We start from the raw sequence: 6,031 nt of genomic DNA, 5'->3' as shown, positions 1-6,031 counted from the left end.
TGGGGAATTAATAACAATAAATGTCTTCTTTAAACTCAGAAGTGCATTCCAGAGAGGTTCTGTAAGCTTGGTTATGAGATAAGAGGGAAAGCAGAACACCCCCCCAGAGGCCACCTTATTTAGCTTATGATGGGTGCTGGTGCCTAATTGCAGTCTGTAATGTGAAAGTGTCCAACATACACATGACCGGGCTTAGACTGTAATCTGGGTACAGCTATAGATCACTACTTTCCTTTGGTAAGTGAGGACTGTCCATTGACATAATTTGTGTGCCATGACTGTTGCCAACATTCCTTGTGCCTACATGTCAGCATCTGTCCCTTTCTCTTTAGTATACATTTGTAAGCTGCAATTTCATGCATGGTCTACCTATGTTGATGGGATGATGTCTGAATTCCCCCACATATATGTGCATGGCACACAGTTTGTGGGATGGTACATTCACAATGGGGATAGTTTTCATGTTGTGCCACATACAGGAGTGTGTCACCATTGCTTCTTGTCTGACACCTTCCCTCATGCGCCATAGCATATCATTTGGCATGTACAACTGCAGTAGCAATGAGGGGTGTGACAGGCAGGCCTAGAAATAAGATAACCATGCCCTTGATGTGGCATCTTGTGGAAAAGTGCACTGCACATGTGTAATGGGTAAGTTTTGTGCCCTGGCTGTTGGCATGCATCATGGAGTGACTTGCAGTTATGTTTAAATAACATGTGTTTGGGTACAGGCATTCATCCACTGACAGGCATCTGGATTTGCATGAGCAAAATGGAGACAGTGATGTAATTTCCCATTGGGCAACTTGTTGAGTGCCTTCTACAAGTACCTGCAACGTCAGTGTCTCTCCTATATGCAAAAGACTTATGGCTTCTACTGATGCACTCAGAGCATGTTATTGTAAGGGGAGCCAGACATTAGTGGTGATCACCCTGATGCTTGCTGATTCATAATATCTTCCCTACATATGAAAAGTTTTCATTGAACTGTAGATGAACTGCATAACCCTTTCTCCAAGAGCTGATTTATGGCCCAAGCTATGGGCTCCTTGTATTCCCAAACCAGCAGAGCTTTCTGCAGAGGCCTGTGTAAACAGAAAAACACTTAGTTAAATAAAATGAAATGTTGTCCAGCCTTGAATTCACTGGAAACAAACACACAGTTGCATTTCCTCTCCTTTCTCTTCACCCAGCACATGCAATGAGAAGGCTGTTTTTTTCAGTGACATACAATGCAGTCCTCTCTCATAACTCTGATTGGCTGTTGGATGATGTATGAGAAGTAGGGATGATGGAAGAGGAGCATGGATGATGGATGAGTAGTAGGGATGATGGATGAGAAACAGGAATGAGAAGCAGGGTTGAGAAGTAGGGATCAGGAGTGAGGAATGGGGATGTCCTAAAATGGATGCTGTACCAAAGAAAGATGTAATACTAGTGGTCCAATGTGGTGAACATAATTGCATACACCCTTATGAAAACATTGAGGTTGCTGGGAAGAAACAACACCTATTAATAGATTCTGGGGCACAGGTGATCATATCTACTGAAGAATTGCTATTATAAACATATGGTGAAAATAACTTGTTACTATCTGACAGAAACCCTGTGTCGTACAATGGGAAAAAAATATACCTCATTGGTTATTTTGAAGGCTATATGAACTATAAAAACAAAGTGATTCTTGGAAACGTTTATGTAGCTAAAAAAGGTTTGAATATACTCGGGTGGTATCACCATTCGGTATGACATTAAGACCAGGGAGGAGTGTTCAAGTTTTGTTAGTTACCAATGAGTTAAATGATGAATCTCTGGTAGTTCAAGACAAACAACCCAAGAATATTTGGTTACAAAAGCACAATAAGGTGTTCAGTAATAATTTGGGGAGGATCACAGGTTTCAAACATAAGGTCAAATTACAAAATGGTGCCACACCTGTAAAGCATAAATTGAGAAATGTACCCACCAGTGTACATCAGGATTTAGAGAGTATTCTCAAACCAATGGTTGTTGTTATAGAACCTATAGAGTCATTACTTTGGTTATCTCCATTGGTCATCACATGAAACAAAAATGGATAATTAAGTGTTGGTATTGATATGCCTAGTCTGAACAAGGTCATATGGGTCGATTCACATCCTTTACCACGTATTGATGATAGGACATCTACTTTTCCTGGCAAAGAAATTTTCAGCAAAATAGACTTATCTTCAGCATCTCATCCGGTTGAGTTAGATGAAACTTCAAGGCATTACACAGCTTTTGTGTCACGTTTTGGCAGTTTTCAATTCAAAAGGATGCCTTTTGGATTGGCATCTGCAGCTTCTGTCTTTCAGAGGGTTTTAGAAAACATACTTTAGGGTATTGAAGATGTCAAACCTTTTCAGGATGATATACTGATCGCTGGTGAGGATGAACGTACCCAGGATGAAGCAATGAATAAAGTGTTACAAAGATTACAAAAATATGGTGTAGTAGCAAATGTAAAGAAATGTGAGTTTGTTAAATCCAGCATAGAATACTTAGGTCATTTTGGGGGTTATTCCGACCCTGGCGGTCCATGACCGCCAGGGCGGAGGGCAGCGGAAGCACCGCCAACAGGCTGGCGGTGCTTCCTGGGCTATTCTGACCGCGGCTGTAAAGCCGCGGTCAGAAAAGGGGAACCGGCGGTTTCCCGCCGGTTTTCCCCTGGCCCAGGGAATCCTCCATGGCGGCGCTGCTTGCAGCGCCGCCACGGGGATTCCGACCCCCTTCCCGCCAGCCTGTTTCTGGCGGTCTTCACCGCCAAAACCAGGATAGCGGGAACGGGTCTCGTGGGGCCCATGGGGGCGCCTGCACTGCCCATGCCAGTGGCATGGGCAGTGCAGGGGCCCCCTCACAGGGCCCCATACAGATTTTCACTGTCTGCTTAGCAGACAGTGAAAATCGCGACGGGTGCCACTGCACCCGTCACACCCCTGCAACTCCGCCGGCTCCATTCGGAGCCGGCTTCCTCGTTGCAGGGGCTTTCCCGCTGGGCCGGCGGACGGCCTTTTGGCGGTCGCCCGCCGGGCCAGCGGGAAAGTTGGAATGACCGCTGCGGTCTTTTGACCGCGGGGCGGTCATTCGGCGGCAACCGCATGGCGGGCGGCGACCGCCGCACGCCGCAGTCAGAATGACCGCCTTTATCTCAAAAGATGGGGTTAAACCCAGATCAGGTTTGGTAGAAGCGATCGTGCACCTCAACCAAAACAAAAGACCATGTCACATCTTTTCTGGGTGTAGGTGAATTTTATTCAAAATTCGTTAGAATTTTTCTGCTAGAGCAGCAAACGTACGGGAACTCCGAAAGAAAAATAAAGAATTTGTGTGGGATGCAAAATTACAGGAAGAATTCAGAGCACTTAAAAATGACATAGTTAAGGCAGGAATTTTAGCGCCATTTGATCCTATTGAACCTTGCACCATTACTGTTGACGCTAGTAACAATGGTTTGGGGCAATGTTACTCCAAGAAGACAAAAACAATCACGAACAAACTATAGGGTTTGCGTCACGTTCTTTGAGAGTCAACCAAAAAGTTTTTTCCGTGATAGAAAAAATAGTTATTGGCTTGATGTTGAGTTGTTGACCGACTCAAGAACTACATTTGGGGAGAAGGTTTACTCTCAAGACTGATCATAAACCATTAGTGAACATCCTTAGTGGAGAAGTTATCAAAGAACACACTCCAAGAATTGCTAGATTGAGTTCAAAACTACAACAGTACGATTTCAAAGTAGAGTACATTTGTAGGAAAATGCCACTGTTGGCATGGTTACCCCCTACCTTTTTGCCTTTTGATGATGCTAGTTATGATTGAAAGTGTGCTGGGACCCTGTTAACCAGGCCCCAGCATCAGTGTTCTTTCCCTAAAACTGTATCCTGGTCTCCACAATTGGCACAGCCCTGGCACACAGATAAGCCCCTTGTAAATGGTACCCATGGTACCAAGGGCCCTGTGGCCAGGGAAGGTCTCTAAGGGCTGCAGCATGTATAATGCCACCCTAGGGACCCCTCACTCAGCACATGCACACTGCCTTACACCTTTTGTGTGCTGGTGGGGAGAAAAATACTAAGTCGACATGGCAGTCCCCTCAGGGTGCCATGCCCACAACCCACTGCCTGTGGCATAGGAAAGTCACCCCTCTAGCAGGCCTTACAGCCCTAAGGCAGCGTGCACTATACCACAGGTGAGGGCATAGCTGCATAAGCACTATGCCCCTGCAGTGTCTAAGCCTATTTTTAGATATTGTAAGTGCAGGGTAGCCATATAGAGAATATGGTCTGGGAGTTTGTCATACACAGACTCCACAGTTCCATAATGGCTGCATTGAATACTGGGAAGTTTGGTATCAAACTTCTCAGCACAATAAATCCACACTGATGCCAATGTGAGATTTATTTTTTATAAAACTCTTCAACAGAATGCATTTATTTACAAACAATAGTAAGAACATCAGAAGTGGCATAGTTTAGAACAGGACCAAACTATCTCACGCAAAACTAATTTACCAAAGAATGGGAGTTTGCAACCGATTCTTGAGAAGGCAAGAAAGAAAAACAAAACGGCAAAGTCCATTTAAGTCCTTTCAGGAAAAGCTCCATTCTTGTTATTTTTTGGCATATGTTATTTTCATGGCATGTTGTGGTGTGATCTTGAATCCTTGGAGAGCGTCCCGCGCAGCTCCTGCTTGACCTTCACTTTCAAACTCCACAAATGCAATGTCATGTCTCCCAGGTATCAAACGTACCTCTTTGAAACCAGGAAATTGGTTAAACAGCATAGACAGCATCATCTCATTAGTCTCTTCTGGAAAATTGTTAAGGAAAAGGATATAGTTCGGCGGATTGTCTGGCACCTGTAGACTTTGAGATGCAGACAGGAAAATGCTGGTTGAGGTATCCATTGGTGTGCCCAGAGAAGGCTTTTTATTTGCCTGTTCCTGGGCCTTGGCCTTCTTTTTATCTTTCTTTTTATCCTTGTCGACAAAGGTACCACGCATTTTGGCAAGGGCCTCGGAGTCCGTTTTCGCATACTGAATGCGCATTGGTTTACTATAAAAGGGAAATCCTTGCAACTGCCTTAACGCACTTGTGGCTGAGCTCAGTTCTTTATATACAACAAAAGCCTGTCCTCTCATCTTCATTGTCTTCAAAGCCACTATGTCAACCACATGACCAAACTGGGAAAAAAGTGCATACAATGACCTCTTCAATTCTTCTTTCTTGATCTTATCATTGATGTTATTGATGTACACTGTGTGATTCGGCCGGATGTCCATGGTGTAATTCGCTTCTTTAATTGTCTTCCGTCTTCATGCAGAACGCAAACATCAGCTTTCCTTTACTTCACTTCGATATCACTACTTCCAAACTGCGAAAAAGAAGGAAAGGAACCAGAATGCCGGAATCAAAAGTGATTGACAATGGACATGTGAGATTTATTAAGAAATGCACTCAGAGGGCATCTTAGAAATGCCCCCTGCATGCCAGCCCAACTGCTAGTGCTAGGCTGACCGGTCTCTGCCAGCCTGCCTGTAAGGAAATGCCTCCTTGGCATGGTTGCCCCCTGACTTTTTGCCTTTGCTGATGCTATGTTTACAATTGAAAGTGTGCTGAGGCCTGCTAACCAGGCCCCAGCACCAGTGTTCTTTCCCTAACCTGTACTTTTGTATCCACAATTGGCAGACCCTGGCATCCAGATAAGTCCCTTGTAACTGGTACCTCTGGTACCAAGGGCCCTGATGCCAAGGAAGGTCTCTAAGGGCTGCAGCATGTCTTATGCCACCCTGGAGACCTCTCACTCAGCACAGACACACTGCTGGCAGCTTGTGTGTGCTAGTGAGGACAAAACGAGTAAGTCGACATGGCACTCCCCTCAGGGTGCCATGCCAGCCTCTCACTGCCTATGCAGTATAGGTAAGACACCCCTCTAGCAGGCCTTACAGCCCTAAGGCAGGGTGCACTATACCATAGGTGAGGGTACCAGTGCATGAGCATGGTACCCCTAC

General features: G+C 45.1%; 1 pseudogene; it reads right to left on the bottom strand.

Annotated features, from left to right (window-relative positions):
• Window positions 1-4,417: 4,417 nt before the first annotated feature.
• Window positions 4,418-5,445, bottom strand: LOC138299614 (U2 small nuclear ribonucleoprotein B'' pseudogene; annotated as a pseudogene).
• Between the last annotated feature and the right edge of the window lie 586 nt (window positions 5,446-6,031).

The sequence above is a fragment of the Pleurodeles waltl genome, chromosome 6 (assembly GCF_031143425.1).
Source record: "Pleurodeles waltl isolate 20211129_DDA chromosome 6, aPleWal1.hap1.20221129, whole genome shotgun sequence".
NCBI lineage: Eukaryota > Metazoa > Chordata > Amphibia > Caudata > Salamandridae > Pleurodeles > Pleurodeles waltl.
This window is presented reverse-complemented; position numbering and strand designations above follow the sequence as displayed.